This window comes from Pipistrellus hanaki (assembly GCF_964339955.1).
Source record: "Pipistrellus hanaki genome assembly, chromosome: 14".
Lineage (NCBI taxonomy): Eukaryota > Metazoa > Chordata > Mammalia > Chiroptera > Vespertilionidae > Pipistrellus > Pipistrellus hanaki.
This window is the reverse complement of record NC_140516.1, coordinates 2345933-2363454: the sequence shown is the minus strand read 5'-3', so window position 1 is coordinate 2363454 and position 17522 is coordinate 2345933. Positions and strand designations below refer to the sequence as shown.

The window sequence follows — 17522 nt, the reverse complement described above, 5'->3', positions numbered from 1 at the left end:
TTTTATTGACTTTTTACAGAGAGGAAGGGAGAGTGATAGAGAGCCAGAAACGTCAATGAAAGAGAAACATCGACCAGCCGCCTCCTGCACAACCCCCACTGGGGATGTGCCCGCAGCCAATGTACATGCCCTTGACCGGAATCGAACCTGGGACCTCTCAGTCCGCAGACCGACGCTCTACCACTGAGCCAAACCGGTTTCGGCAACATTTGTTTTTAATCTATTTCATTTTTACTTAATATGTCAAATATATGTTTATATGTCATTAAGTATTATTCCACATAATTTTAAAACCTATATAACAACATTCCATTGCACAGATAAACCAAAATCTTAAAACTTATTAGAGCAGTCCTCTATTTGGGGGCATGTTGATTGTGTTTTACTTTTCACTATTATAAACAGTACCATGATAAATACATTTTTAGCTACATCTTTATGCATAGCCATGATGTATTTCTATAAGTGTAATTTTTAGGTAAGAGGCATTCCAAATTCTAATGATTTTGTATAGATTGTCAACTGTTCTCAAGAAAGGTTTTTCCAATTTACATTTCCAAGAGTTTATGAGAGTTATTGCCTCCCCCTATCTTCTCTATTAATTTCTTAGGAGAAAAATAATCTGCTATTTTATTTGTGTGTCTTCAATTACTAGGCAGAGTACTTTTTTCTTATATATATATTGGCCATTTCTTTTTGGGGGGACTTGCCTGTTCATATATCTTTTGCTCATTTATCCTTTAAATATAGTTTATATTCTGACAAAACAAAACCTTTTTCTGGTTTTTCACATTTAAGTTGTAATATATTATAGTAGTTAATGTTGTTGCATTTTATTTAGCCTACTAACTTTGGATTCCAAGTAAGTTGCTTATATTTTCTCTACTATTCATTGTTTCTTCTTAAAAACATGTTTGAATCTCATGCATTTGTGATTTATTTTGGCACATATATAAATTATAAATTTTATTTTATTTTTCTTCAAAATTTTAGGTAGATATTCCAAAAATTACCTATGAAGATAAAAGTTTGTTTTTATTTTTTTAATTATAAGATAAAATTTTATTGTAAAATATTTAGATAGTAAAAGAAAATGGAATTAATAGGTGAAATAAGATTGACCATAGTTTAATAAGCTGGATAATGGTATTCTGCAAGTGTTTGAAGTTTTCCATACTAAAAGGCTGAAAAAGTAAAAGCAGATTTCAGAAACACATAACATTAAAACTAAAGGTATAAATAAAAAATAATATTACCATACAGAGATACCCATTGTGAGCATTTTAGTATCTATTATTTCCAGACTTTTAAGTGAAAATACATACCTATATATCCAGTTTTATTAAAATAGGCTCCTATGCTGCAGGAAGTTTTGTTATCTACTTTTTTTTTTTTTAATGTTTTTATTGATTTTAGAGAGAGGAAGGGAGAGGAACAGAGAGATAGAAATATCGATGAGAGAGAGTGAGCGTTCAGTTGCCTCCTGCAGGCCCCTTAATGGACATTGAAGTGATACAAGTAGGACATAAAGAAGCCACATCAACCCTGGTAGGAGAGGTGGAGACACAGGAAGAGATAGTCCCACACCCACAAGTGGAGGATAAAAATCTGGAGGGATGTTTCAGCTGCAGAGGTCCCGGTTGAAAAGTGAAGAGTCCCAGCCCACACCAGTTGCCTCAGCCAATGTTCCAGTGCCAGGAAAAGTCCCCACAACTTCTGAATGTGAAAACCAGCAAGGATTGAGGCTCAGTGAGACAGAAGTGACTAAAGTCCTAGGCAGTTCATCTTAAAGGGCCCACACATGAACTTACTCAGGGTCACTCCCTCTGAGCTCCAGCACTGAGTAAGCAGTTCAAAGGGCATCGGAGACATGTGGGGAGGAACTGAATTGTCTGGCATCAGGGCAAGAGCTCAGGGGGTAGGAGGCAGATTTCTCCCAGACACAGAGCTCACAGGGACCACTGTTCCTTTGATGAGACCTACGTACCACAGAGCTGGCAGGTAGGCACTTATCTGAGTCTCCATCAACCTGGCTGACACTGTTTGTCACATCCTGGTGATTCTCTCAGTACATACCCCACCCAACTTCCAGGTCCGGCCAAGATGGTTCCAGAGCCTTCTCTATAAAAATGGTTTGTCTTGTCTCAGGCTTCAGACTTTCCTAAAATCTCTCATATAAGCAGCATCTGGCGTTGGCGTGCTCTATACCTCTCACTAAGTGGCCCCAGCTTAGCACTAGCAGCAGCCATATTTGTTTCACAGCTTGCCCTCTCCTGGGCAACTCCAAGCTCAGCACAAGTAGCAGCCATCTGCAGGTCACTTTACAGTTCATGTCAGGAAGCTGCAGGCAGAAAACAGGTGTCAACTGACCTTGGTCTGCACCTCCTGGGAGGCCTCAGAGTCAGCACACACTTCAGACCATGTTAAAGCACCATGCAACCACCTCCACAAGCGACACACTCAAGGTGCGGACTCAACAGGCACCAAAGTCCTGCTCTATAGGGTGTGCCCTTGCACAGATGATCCTCCACAAGGTAGCAGCCAGTGCTTGCAGCCTGTTGGCCAGGAGGTAAATCCCTCTCATTGCCATGCCAACAGCAATCAAGGCTCAACTACCACAGGAGGGTGTTCACAGCCCAAAAGAGGAGTGCACCTGGAATGCCCAACATGGTGGTGGGGAGGCTGTGCCACTGGACCCTACAGAATTCCTACTACATTAGGCCAATTTACCAAGCCCAGAAGACACAGCAGCTCCACCTGATTCACAGAAACAAACACAGAGAGGCTGCCAAATGAGGAGATAAAGAAACAGATTCCAAATGAAAGAACAGAACAAAACTCCACAAAAACCTATAATAAGAGCATAATATGCTAATTAGACAGGACATCCTTTCGGACAATCTTGCAGATGAAGCCAGGGCTGTGAGGGAAGCCTGGATCCGGGGTGCCTGCTGGCAGCTGGAAGGAAGCCCATATCCTGGGTGACAGAGGGAAGCCCGGGTCCCAGGTACCAGAGGGAAGCTGGTGCCGGCACGCAAGGGAAGGAAGGCCCACTCTTGCACGAATTTCGTGCATTGGGCCACTAGTAACTAAATAAAATGCAGATAAGCAATCTACTAGATGCAGAGTTCAAAACAATGGTTATAAGGATGCTCAAGGAACTTAGGGAAAGAATAGTTGAACTTAGATATAACTTCAAATGCATTAAAAAAAAAACACAGGGAAACCATAAAAAACAACCAGTCAAAAATGAAGGATACACTAATTGAAATTAAGAATAATTTACCAGAAATCAACAGTGAGGTATATAAAGCTGAGAAATCAGCAATTTGGCATGTAAGGAAGCAAAAACACCCCATTAGAAGAGCAAAAAGAAAATAATCATTTAAAAAAATGAAGTTAGTGTAAGGAGCTTCTGGGACAACTTCAAGCATACCAACATATACATCATGGGGGTGCCAGAAGAAAAGAGAGAGCAAGAAACTGAAAACTTATTTGAAAAAATAATGACAGAAAAGTTCCCTATCTTGGTGAAGGAAAGAAACATACAAGTCCAGAAAGCACAGAGTCCCAAACAAAATAAACCCTAAGATGTCCACATCATAATTAAAATGCCAAAGGTCAAAGACAAATAGAGAATTTTAAAAGCAGCAAGAGAAAAGCAGTTAGTTACCTACAAGGGAGGTCCCATAAGATTGTCAACTGATTTCTCAACAGAAACTTTGCATGCCAGAAGGGATTGGCATGAAATATACAAAGTGCTGAAAATCAAGGTACTACAACCAAGATTATTGTAACCAGCAAAGCTATAATTTAGAATCAAAGAACATATAAAGAGCTTTCCAAACAAGAAAAAGTAAAAGGAGTTCATCACCAACAAACCAGGATTATGTTGAAGGATCTTCTTTAAGAAAAAGGGGAGAAAATATTTTTAAAATATGAACAAGAATTCCTAGTTAAGTAGCTCAGTTGGTTAGTGTCTTTCTGATACACCAAGGTTGCAGATTCAATCTCCTGTCACAGCACATACAAGAAGCAACCAATGAATGCATTAATAAGTGGAACAATAGCCCAGTTGTTGTGTCTCAGTGGTTACCAGTGGCCCAGGAACCAAGAGGTTACCAGTTCAATTCCCGGTCAGGCACATGCCTAGGTTTTGTACTCAGTCCTCTGTAGGGGGTGTGCAGGAGGCAGACAATCAATGGTGTTTCTCTCTCACCGATGTTTCTATCTTTCTAACCCTCTACATTCCACTCTGAAAAAAAAAAACCAATACAAATAAAAATAAAACAACAAGCCGAAACCAGTTTGGCTCAATGGATAGAGCGTCGGCTTGGGGACTGAAGGGTCCCGGGTTCGATTCCGGTCAAGGGCATGTACCTTGGTTGCGGGCATATCCCCAGTGGGGGGTGTGCAAGAGGCAGCTGATTGATGACTCTCTCTCATCGATGTTTCTAACTCTCTATCTCTCTCCCTTCCTATCTGTACAAAATCAATAAAATATATTTAAAAAATAAAAAATAAATAAAACAACAAAATCGATGATTCTCTCTCTTTAAAAATCAGTAAAGTAAATAAATAGTATTGTTTTAAAAATATGAATAAAATGGCAATAAGTATGCACATATCAACAAATGAATCTAAAAAACAAAATAGAAAACCAAGATGGCAACATAGGTAAACCCTAAACTGCAGTCTCACACAACAATTACAAAAATACAACTAAAAGACAAAACGGACATCATCCAAAACCACAGGAAAGCTGACTGACTGGAAATTCTACAACTAGAAGGAAAGAGAAAACCACAAGGAAAATCAGAGGAGATGTAAAAGCCTGAGGTATGAAGACACAGACGTGCACATGCAGGGAGGATGGAGCCGGAGAAGACAGGGTGGCTGAGTACCTGGCTGGCGTTCTCAATCAAGAAGGAGATAAAAGCTCCGGACTGCACTGAGCCCCAGTTACAGGTGAGACCCTAGGGACCCAGGCTCATACAGGGAGAATCTGGGCTGTAAGACGGAAACTCAGGGGAACAGTGAAAGGCAAAACTCCGAATGCACGCACGTGAATGTGCGCAGAGGACTGACTGTTGACTGTGCTGCCCTAGTGGGAAGGAGACAAAAGCTCTGGACTGCACTGAACCCCAGTTCTGGGCAAGAATATGGGAATCCAGATTCATTGGGGGAGAGACTAGACTGTTTGGCAGCAGGCGAAACTCTAGGGCGCCTTTCTCTCAAAGGTGCTTGCAGCAATAGGGTGGGGCTGACAGGAAGCCAAGGCTGTAGGCTCCACCCTGAAACTCCACCCCATCAAAGCTGAGCACAGAGGCTTTTGCAAGTTTGCAAGTCTACTCAAATACGGCTGTCTCCCAGCATAAACACAGCTGATCCTCATAGCCAATTGGCCTGGAGGTCAATTCCTTCCACTGATACCAACAACAATCAAGACTTAACTACAACCAGGCTGTACAGTCCACAAAGGGGTGCACCAAGAGTATCCACCTCAGGTAACTGGGAGGCAGAGCCACTGGCCCATATAAGACACCTAGCACACAAAGCTACCAACTCAGGGAAGCAGCAAAAAATGCAGAGACAAAAAAACAGATCACAAACAAAAGAAATGGAGGAAAATAAACAACTAGAGATCAAGTTCAAAACCATGGTTATAAGGTTTTTCAAGAATTTCCTAGAAAAGGCTGATAAATTTAGCAAGACCCTCAAGGATATGAGAGAGACCCTCAAGGATATGGAAGAGGACCAACTAGAAATTAGACATACACTGACTAAAATAAAAATATTATACAGACACCCAACAGCAAACTAGAAGAACGCAAGAATCAAGTCAAAGATTTGAAATACAAAGAAGCAAAAATCACTCAACTGGAAAAGCTAAAAGAAAAAAGAATCCAAAAATTTGAAGATAGTGTAAGAAGCCTCTGGGACAACTTCAAGCATACCAACATCCAAATCATGGAGGTGCCAGAAGAAGAGAGAGAGCAAGATACTGAAAACCTATTTGAAGAAATAATAACTGAAAACTTTCCCCACCTGTGAAAGAAATAGACTTACAAGTCCAGGAAGTGCACAGAACCCCAAACAAAATAAATCCAAAAAGGACCACACCAAGACACATCATAATTAAAATTCCAAGAGCAAAAGACAAAGAGAGAATATTTAAAACATTTAATTACCTACAAGGGAGCAACCATACGATTGTCAGCTGATTTCTCAACAGAAACTATGCAGGCCAGACAAGAGTGGCAAGAAATAGTCAAAGTGATGAATAGCAAGAACTACAACCAAGAGTACTCTACCCAGGCAAGCTGACATTCAGAATTGAAGGTCAGCTAAAGAGCTTCACAGATAAGAAAAAGCTAAAGGAGTTCATCACCACCAAACCAGTATTAATATGAAATGCTGAAAGGTATTTTTTAAGAAGAGGAAGAAGAAGAAAAGGTAAAGATAAAAATTATGAACAACAAATACATCTCTATCAAAAAGTGAATCTAAAAATCAAGTGAATAAAAAAATCTGATGAACAGAATAAACTGGTGAATATAATAGAATCAGGGGAACAGAAAGAGAGTCAACTGACAAATCTCAGGAGAAAAGGGGTATTGGGGGTGTGGGAAGAGATTGGACAAAAATTGTACACCTATGGATGAGGACAGTGTTGGGGGAAGGTAAGGGAAGAGCGTGGAATGGGAACCAGGTGGAGGGGAGTTAAGGGGGAAAGGGGGGAGAAAGAGGAACAACTGTAATAATCTGAACAATAAAGATTTATTAAAAATAAAATAAAATTGGGTAGAAGAAAAAAAAATTTAAATAAAAAACAAAATAAACAAGTAGAAGAGAAACAGACGCATAGGTACAAAGAACATTTTAAGATGGCCACATGTGGAGGATGGGTGGAAAAGGTCAAGGGATTCAGAAGTACAAATTAGTTGGGGGTGGAGGGATTCAGCAGAAAAGAAAAATAACTCATCCACATGGACAACAGTGTGGTGATCTGGGAAGGGGGAAGGGAGGAAGAGAGGCTAGAAGTGGAAAAGGGTATTGGGGCCATAAATGGTGGTTTAAAATTAAATTAAACTTCAAAAAGGTAAAAATGAAATAAAAATAAATTTGTTGTTATAGAATAGTCATAGGGATATAAAGTATAGCATAGGTATTATAGTCAATAATATTTTAATAACTATGTATGGTGTCAGATGGTATTAGGTTTATTGAGATGATCACTTAGAAAGTTATATAATGCCTAATCACTGGGGTGTACACTTAAAAGTAATATAATAGAATACTATGCGGCCATAAAAAATAAGGAATTCTCATCATTTGCAGCAAACTGGATGGAACTGGAGAACATCATGCTGAGTGAAATAAGCCAATCAATGAAAGAGAAACACCACATGACCTCACTCATTTGTGGATAACAAAGAGCATTATAAACTGATGAACCAAAAGATAGATATAGAGACAGTAAATCAACAAGTAGACTGTCAAATTACAGCAGGGAGGGGAGGAAGATCTGGGGGAGATAATAGATCAACCGAAGGACTTTTATACATGCATATAAGTATAACCAATGGACACAAAACTCTGGGGAGGGAGGGGATGTGTGGGAGGAAGGGTGGGGGGCAAAAAAAAAAAAAATCAATAAAATATATTAAAAAAAATAAATAAATAAATAAAAAAAAAATAAAAAATAAAAAATAAAAAAACAACAAAAAAAAAACAAAAAAAAGTAATATAATATTGTATGTAAACTATAATTGAAAAATAAAAAATGATTTAAATTTTAAAAAGGGTGACTAGGTTTCAAACCTCCATAAAGACATAACTATGATTTTGCATTAAGTATAATCACAAATACTAGGATTTTTTTTTGCATTTACCCTGTGCTTAATTAGCAATGTCATGAGAATACTTTATTGTAATATAATTTTTTTAAATATTAGACTTCTATTAAATAATTTCAGGAATATATTACATTGAAATGGTATTTAGCTGTGAATAGATAATTTTATGTGTATTCCAGTATACTTAAGAAGTGTAAATTAGGTCCCCAGTCCACTCTCATTAGGACCAAACTGTGACCAATACTCACTACGTATGAGGCATACCAAACATGAACTTGAAATTTCTTATTATTCTTCCCCCAAACATGAACTCTGTTATCTCCAGTATTCAATAATGACTGAGTCAACAGTGATGCAATATTATCCTTTCTAATTATGCCACCTAAATTTGAGTTGTTTTTAATCCTTGGGAATAAGTAAAACCAGTGCCCAATATAAAGAAAATGTGATGGGAAATGCTTCAAGAAATTATAAATAAATAGACAGAATGCTGGAAGTATTAATCCCTTACTTAAATGACCCTTCGAAATAGGTACTGTCCCATTTTTTAAAGTATCTTGAGGTATTGAGATGGATATCAAAACTTAAAATCATGGATATGGACCAACATGGCAGTGGCAGGACTGGCGTGAGGATGAGAGTGTGATTGGGTGTGTATGTGTGAGGGAAAGTGTGCATGTGTATGAGGAGAGCATCTGTCTGTAGGAGTGGGAGTTCAGGGTGATTTCAGAGCTCCTGGTATAGGAGATTCTTGGCCTGCCAATTCCCTCCACTTGACAGAAGAGATCCCACCATTTTGAAAGAGCTGCAGGGTCCTTCCTAGGAAGAGAATGCGGAGAGCAGCCCTGTCCCAGGGCTCATAGACGGATGCGGATAGCCCCACTGCTGGGGCCCAAATACGATGACCCAACTCCTCCAGATGCACATACCTGTCACCATGGCCCAGGACACACAAACCGGACAGAAACTCCATGTATCTGAACTGAGGGCCTCAAAGACCGGCTTGCTGCCTTTACAGGCAGTGCATGGGGCCTGCCCCACCATGTTGGCACGCAGGGTACTCAGATATACCACACACACATCAGTAGACCAGTGTCCAGCCTGCTCCACCATCTTGACACATGGCCTGCCCGGACACAGAGACCTGCCACCCCGAACCAGCACACCCAACCCAGTGCTCTTGGACAACTAACCCCATTGCTCTGACGTGGGGTGCCTGGTGCTGCCACCAGGACCGAGTGTGCCAGATCCAGCACCCCTGGACAAACATCCCTACCGCCTGACACTGCCCAATAGATTTGACCTGATGCCTCCAGATGCGCAAACCTGCCACAGTTATAGGATATCCCTAACCTGGGGCCACCAGAAGACTTGACCCTCCACTGTGACCCAGCACAACTAGTCACCTCTGGAAGCATGACACCCCAACCCCAACTGCTAAAATGTGGAGACAAAGACACAGCCCCCAAGTAAAAGAAAAGGAGGAATTGCCAGAAAAGTAACTAAATGAAATGGAGGCAAGCAATTTGTCAGCTAAAGAATTCAAAGTAATAGTTATAAGGGTGCTAAGGAACTTAATGAAAACCACACCAGCATGAAAAAAGAGGTTGAAACAATGAATAAGAATCAATCAGGAATAAAGAATGACATAGCTGAAATAAAGAATACCCTTGAAGGGTTCAACAGTAGACTAGAAGAAACTGAGGACCAAATAAGTGAATTAGAAGAAACAGTAGAAAAAAAAGAAAGAAAGAAAGAAAAACACCCAATGAGAGGAGCAATTAGAAAAAATATTAAAAGTGCCAAAACCGGTTTGGCTCAGTGGATAGAGCATCAGCCTGCGGACTGAAAGGTCCCAGGTTCGATTTCGGTCAAGGGCATGTACGTTGGTTGTGGGCATATCCCCAGTAGGGGGTGTGCAAGAGGCAGCTGATCGATGACTCTCTCTCATCGATGTTTCTAACTCTCTATCTCTCTCCCTTCCTTTCTGTAAAAAATCAATAAAATATATTTTAAAAAAAGAAAAGAAAAGAAAAAATATTAAAAGCACAAGGAGAGTTTAAGGGAGCTTTGGGATAACATGAAAGTTAAAAACATCTGCAAAATTAGGATGCCAGGAAAAGAAGCTGAGTAAGGAATAGAGAACCTGTTTGAAGAAATAATGACTGAAACCTTACCTCACCTGGTGAAGAAAAAGTCACACAGGTCCAGGAAATAAGAGTCCCAATCAAGATGAACTCCAAAAAGACCCACACCAAGACACATCATAATTAAAATGGCAAATGTTAAAGACAAAGAAAGAGCTCTGGCCAGTTTGGCTCTATGGATAGAGTGTCAGCCTAGGGACTGAAGGATACCAGGTTCAATCCCAGTCAAGGGCATGTACCTTGATTGCAGGAGGCAGCTGATCGATGCTTCTCTCTCATCGATGTTTCTAACTCTCTATCCCTCTCCCTTCCTCTCTGTAAAAAAAAAAAAAAAAAAAAAAAAATCAATAAAATATATATTTTTAAAAAGACAAGGAAAGAATCTTATAGCCTGCAAGAGAGACAGAAAATTACCTACAAAAGAGCTCCCATTAGGCTGTTAGCTGATTTCTCTATAGAAACACTTCAGACCAGAAGGGAATGGCATGGAATATTCAAGGTAATGAAAAACAAGGAACTGAGTTAAGACTACTCTAACCAGCAAAGCTATCATTCAAAATTGAAGGCGAAATTAGAAGATACACAGACAAAAAAGAAGGTAAAAGGGTTTATTACCACCAAACCAGAACTGCAAGAGATGCTAAAGGGACTGTTGTAAGAAGAAGAAATAGAAAAAGAGAGGGGATCATAGATATAAAGAGTAAAAATGGCAACAAATAAGTACCTATCAATAATTAACCTTAAATGTAAACATCATAAATGCTCTAATTAAAAGACACAGGGTATCTGAATGGGTACAAAAACATGACCTATTTATATGCTGTCAACAAAAAGACCCACCTAAGAACTAAGGACTCAAACAGGATGAAAGTGAAAAAATGGAAGGAAAAAAAATTCAGGGTAGAAATACTCATATCTGACAAAATAGACTTCAAAGCAAAGGTTATAAGAAGCTACAAAGGAGGTCATTACATAATACTAAAGGAATCAATACAAGAGGACATACCCTGGTAAACATATATGCACCCAATATAGGAGTACCCAAATACATGTTTTTAAAAATCTTCTGGAGAATTTAAAGGGAGAGATTGACAGCAATATAGTCATAGTAGGGGGATTTTAATACCCCTCTGATATCACTGGAGAGATCTTCTTGACAGAAAATCAACAAGGAAACAGTGACCCTAAACGACACAATAGATCAAAAGGATTTAATAGACATTATCAGAACATTTCAGCCCAAAGCTGCAGAATATACATTCTTCTCAAGTACACATGGGATTATCTCAAAGATAGACCACATGTTAGGACACAAATTAAGTCACTATAAGACCTAGCAGGGGTCTTCAAACTACGGCCCGCGGGCCACATGCGGCCCGCAGAGGAGTCTGATCCGGCCCGCCAGGTTTTTTGGGCAGTGAGCGCAGCCGAGGTGTTACAGTAGGAATTAGTAGTTCATATAGTCCGGCCCTCCAGCTCTCTGAGGGACCGTGATCTGGCCCCCACTTTAAAAAGTTTGAGGACCCCTGACCTAGAGTAATGGAATCATATCAAGCATTATCTCAGATCTCAATGGCATAAAACTAGAGATTACAATAAAACTACCACCAAACATTCAAACACATGGAGGTTAAATAGCATGATATTAAACAATGAATGGGTAACCAATGGGTAACCAATGAGATCAAGGAAGAAATTAAAAACTTCTAGAAAAAAATTGAAATGAACACACAACATCTCCAAATCTATGGGACATAGCAAAAGCAGTCCTGAGAGGGAAGTTCATAGCACTATAGGCCTACCTCAAGAAACAAAAAACAAAACAACAACAAAAAAAAGTTGCTAATAAACTATCTAACCCTACAACTTAAAGAATTAGAACAAACAAAAAAACAAAAAACAAAAACAAAAACAAAAAAAAAGCCCAGAGTAAGTAGAAGGAAATACTAGAGATCAGAGCAGAAATAAATGACATAGAGACTAAGAAAACAATACAAGATCAATAAAACCAAGAGGTGGTTCTTTGGGAAAATAAACAGTATTGATGAACTTCTAGCCAGACTCATTGAGAAACAAAGAGAAAGGGTCTAAATAAATAAAATCAGAAATGAGAGAGGTGAAGTAACAACAGCCACCACAGAAATACAAAGGATTATAAGCAAATACAATTAACAGCTATATGCCAATAAGCTGGAAAACTTGGATGAAATGGACAAATTCCTAGAAAAATACAACCTTCCAAAACTGAATCAGGAAGAATCAGAACACCTGAATAGGCCGATAACACTGATGAAACTGGAGCAGTAATAAAAAATACCTGCCCTGGTCAGTTTGATTCAGGGGATAGAATGTAGGCCTGCAGACCAAAGGGTCACAGATTTGATTCCAGGTACTTAGATGCAGGGGCTTGATGACCGGTCCCCATTGGGATATGTGTGGGAGGCAACCAATCGACGTGTCTCTCACACATTGATTTTCTCTCTCTGACTCTCCCTCTCCTTTCCACTCTCTCTAAAAATCAAAGAACAAATATATCCTTGGGTATGGATTTTAAAAAATATCAAACAAGCCGAAACCAGTTTGGCTCAGCGGTAGAACATTTGTCTGCGGACTGAAAGGTCCGGGGTTCGATTCCGGTCAAGGGCATGTACGTTGGTTGCAGGCACATCCCCAGTATGGGGTGTGCAAGAAGTGGCTGATCGATAATTCTCTCTCATCAATGTTTCTAACTCTCTATTCCTCTCTCTTCCTCTCTGTAAAAAATCAATAAAATATATTTTTTTTAAAAATCAAACAAAAAACCTTCCAGCAAACAAATGCCCTGGCCTGGCAGGCTCCACATGGGAGTTCACCAAATATTCAAAAACGAACTAGCACTTATCATTCTCAAACTAATTTAAAAAATCCAAGGAAAGAAACACTTCTAAGCTCTTTTCATGAAGCCAGTATTATCCTAATACTAAAACCAAATAAGACGAATGAAGGAGAACTACAGGCCAATATCCCTGATAAAGATAGATGCTAAAATTCTCAACAAAATATTAGCAAATTGGATCCAGCAATATATTACAAATATCATACACCATGAACAAGTAGAATTTGTTCCAGGGATGCAAGGCTGGTACAATATTTGCAAATCAATAAACATGATATATCAGATAAACAAATTGAAAGATAATAATCACATGATCATATTACTAGATGCAGAAAAAGCATTCCACAAAATCCAACACATTTTTTATACAAACTCTCAGGAATGATATAAAATTAACACCCTAAAATCATTGGCATTTTATATACCAACAATGAACTCTTAGAAAGAGAAAGTAAACAAACAATCCCATTTACCATTACAACAACAAAAATAAGATACTTGGGAATAAATATAACCAAGGTGGTAAAAGACCTGTACTTGGAAAACTATAGAATGTTTAAAAAGAGATAGAAGATATAAACAAGTAGAAGAATATACCATGTTCATGGATTGGTAGAATTGACATCATTAAAATGTCCATGCTGCACAAAGCAATCTATAGCTTCAATGCAATTTCTATTAAAATACCAATGGCATATTTCACAGAGCTAGAATAAATCCCCCCAAAATTTATATGGAACCAAAAAAGACCTCAAATCATCACAGCATTCTTAAGAAAGATGAAAAAGTTGAAAAGATCACAACATTGTATATCAAGCTATATTACAAAGCCACTGTACTCATAACAAGCCTGTACTGGCACAAGAACAGGCAAATAGACGATTGGAACAGAACAGAGAATCTAGAAATAGACTCAAGCCATTATGCTCAATTAATATTTGACAAAGGAAGCAAGACAAGATCATACAATAAAGACTGTCTCTTCAATAAATGGTATTGGGAAAATTAGACAGATACATGCCCCCCAAAAAAGAAAAAAGAAAAAGAAACAAACTATACCACCAACTTACACCATACACAAGAATAAACTCAAATTGGATTAAAAAAAAACAACCCTTAAATGTAAGTTGTAATACTATACAAATCCTAGAAGAAAATATAGGCAGCAAAATCTCAGACATTTCACATAGCAGAATTTTCACTGATACTAGCACAACAAAGGAAAAAATATATATACAAATGGGACTACATCAAAATAAAAAGCTTCTGCACAGCAAAATAACCGGCATCAAAATGAAAGGGAACCTAATGTATGGGAGAACATATTTGCCAATGATATATCTAATAAGGGGTTAATTTCCAAAATATATAAAGTACTCATATAACTCAACAAAAGGAAGATAAACAATCCAATTAAGAAATATGGCCAAGGAACAAATATAAATACTCAATGTCACTAATCATCAGAGGCATGCAAATGAAAACAACACCTGCCAAATGGCTGCCATCAATAAATCAACAAATGACAAGTGCCTAAAAAGGAACCACAGTACACCGCTGGTAGGAATGCAGACTGGTGCAGGCACTATGGAAAACAGTATGGAGTTTTTTCAAAAAAATTAAAAATGGAACCCCCATTTGACCCAGTGATCCCATTTCTAGAAATATATCCAAAGAAGCCCAAAACATCAATCAAAAAGAATATATGTTCATAGCAGCACAGTTTACAATAGAAGATCTGCAAACAGCCCAAATGGCCATCAGTAGATGAGTGGATAAAAAACTGTGGCACATTTACACCATGAAATACTATGTAGCAGTAAAATGAAGGATCTCTTACCCTTTAAGGTAGCCTGGAGGCACCTGGAGAGTATTATGCTAAGTAAAATAAGCCAGTCAAAGAAAGACAAATATCACATGATCTCACATATGTGGAATCTCATGAGCAAAATAAACTGAGGAACAAAATAGAGCCAGAGACATGGAGGCATGCAACAGGTTGAGGATTCTTAGAGAGAAGGGGAAGAGTGGAAAGAGATCAATCAAAGAACTTATACGCATATATGCATAATCCATGGGACAATAGTGGGATAAAGGCCTGAGGAGGGCACAGGTGTGGAGAGAAGGAAGAGGTCACTGGGGGGAAAAAGGGAGGGGGCATCTGTAATTATCCTATATAATAAAGAAGTAATATGCAAATTGATCATCACACTCTTACAGAAGATGGCCACCCCCATGTGATCACAAGATGGCCACCACAAGATGGCTGGCAGGGGAGGGCAGTTAGGGGCAACCAGGCCTGCAGGGGAAGGCAGTTAGGGGCAACCAGGCCAGCAGAGGAGAGCAGTTGGGGATGACCAAGCCTGAAGGAGAGGGCAGTTGGGGGCAACGGGCCAGCAGGGGAGGACAGTAGGGGGCGACCAGGCCTGCAGAACAGGGCAGTTGGGGGGGTGTTGAACCTACAGGGGAGGGCAGTTGGGGGCAACCGGGCCAGCAGGAGAGGGCAGTTGGGGGCGACTGGGCCAGCAGGGAAGGGCACTTAGGGGCAACTGAGTTGGCAGGGGAGGGTAGTTGGGAGGGACTGGGCTGGCAGGTAAGGACAATTAGGGGCAATCAGACCATCAGGGGAGCAGTTAGGCATCGGTCAGACTGGCAAGGGAGCAGTTAGGGGTGATCAGGCTGGCAGGCAGAGCAGTTAAGGTTATCAGGAAGGCAGGCAGGCGAGCGGTTAGGAGCCAGCAGTCCTGAATTGTGAGAGCGATGTTCGACTGCTGGTTTTCCACAGGGATTAGGCCTAAACAAGCAGTAGGACATCCCCCGAAGGGTCCCAGATTGGAGAGGGTGCAGGCTGGGTTGAAGGACATCCTTCCCCACCCCAGTGTACAAATTTCATGCACTGGGCCTCTAGTTTCAACAATAAAGGTGGATTTTTAAAAAATCATGGGTTATAAGTATGCTGAACGAATGAATAAAGAACAAGTACATCTTTATGCTTTGATTCATAGATTTTCAGTATTAACCTAAATACCATAGAATTATCTAAACTATACTTCTTCTTCTATTAGCCCAATAGCTATTCATTTTAAGAGAATATTCCCATTAAGCATGTAGCAATCTGCTTTATTATAGCTTCATTAGAACTGGAATAACACCTCTGGCCTACATTTTGATCAGCATGCACTAGACTCATGTTCTGGCAATGAAACAGTGGTCAATAATGAAAGTTAATCTATCATTGACATATGTTTATCCTATTTCTCAACTAAACAAATGTTTGTCACTGTTTGATCATAACATAAAAGCCAAAAGTCAGACTTATCTCAAATCTTAGTTGTAGGCTATTAATGATTAAGGGAGACAATATGACAGATTCTATCTTTAGGTAACTATTTTGTAGGTAAAAGTTTGGGAAGAGATATTCAGGTAAATAAAATGTTCACACACTTAATCTCTGAATTAGTTTATCAGGGTAAAATTACTCATGAGCCACTTATTACATTATCTCTGACTGTTACAACTAAAGGATGACATAATATCCAAAAGGAAAATGTACTATTTTATTAAAACATCAATTCCACTTATTCAATACATGATAGATTAATTTGTACTGTAAAGAAAAATGTAATCATGGGTCATATTTTAAATATAAACATTCTATGGATAGCTAATAATCTACACATCCTATATAATAAAAGGCTAATGAAGGACCAAATGGTGAAATAACTGGAACAACTGAACAACCAGACACTATGATGTGTGCTGACCACCAAGGGGCATGCGCGGAACATGGCAGGTGTTGGGCATGGCAGGATGGTGGAGCAGGTAGGTGGGGGCACCACACAAGGCAGGGTACCCATTGCTGTCATGGGGGCAAGCCTCTGGTGGTTAATGAAAATTCTTTGTTCCCACATGCTGCGGTCCCACCTGGCGCTCACACCTGCTGCCAGCACCTGCCCTGCTCACACCTGCAGCTGGCGCTGGAGCCACTGCTCACACCCGCTGCTGGTGCCCAACACCGTCCCCAATCGCTTGGTGACATCAGCGGGTGCAAGCAGCAGCTGGCCCTGATCTCCCCTCAGGGCTTCTCCACCTCCCCCTGCTCCTGAGGGGAGGTCAAAGCTGGCAGCCGCTGCTTACACCTGCTATTGGCAACGGCCCCGCTCACACCCGCTCTAACGCCAGAGCCAACCCTTGCACCCACTGCCAGAACCAGTCCCGCTTGCACCTGCTGCCAGTGCCCAGCGCTGGTCCCAATCTCTTAGCGCTATCAGCAGGTGTGAGTGGCTTCTCCTCCACTTATACCTACTGACTGCACCAGCCCCGCTCGCACCCGCTGCTGGCACCAGCCCCAATCACAGGCAGGAGACGGGGGGCCAGGCCAGGAGAGGCCGGGTTGGGACACAGGTGATGAGCCAAGACCCATTCCTGTGCCTACCACAGCCTTGCAGCCCACAGTTCCTTTCAAGGTGCACAAATTCATGCACTGGACCCCTAGTTTAATATAACTGGTATAGCCTGGCCAGCATGGCTAAGTGGTTGAACATCAACCTATACCAGAGAGAGGTTTAATTAGCAGAGGACTTTGGCTGAATAAAAGTTGTAGAAGCTTCTCCAGAATTAAAATTTTAAGGAACATCTCTG

The 17522-nt window shown here is 40.1% G+C and overlaps 1 protein-coding gene across 5 annotated transcripts in view; it reads right to left on the bottom strand.

Annotated features, from left to right (window-relative positions):
• The window catches only part of SHLD2 (shieldin complex subunit 2), a 117366-nt gene that overhangs the window by 26316 nt on the left and 73528 nt on the right, over positions 1 to 17522 (bottom strand). The window lies entirely within an intron of this gene.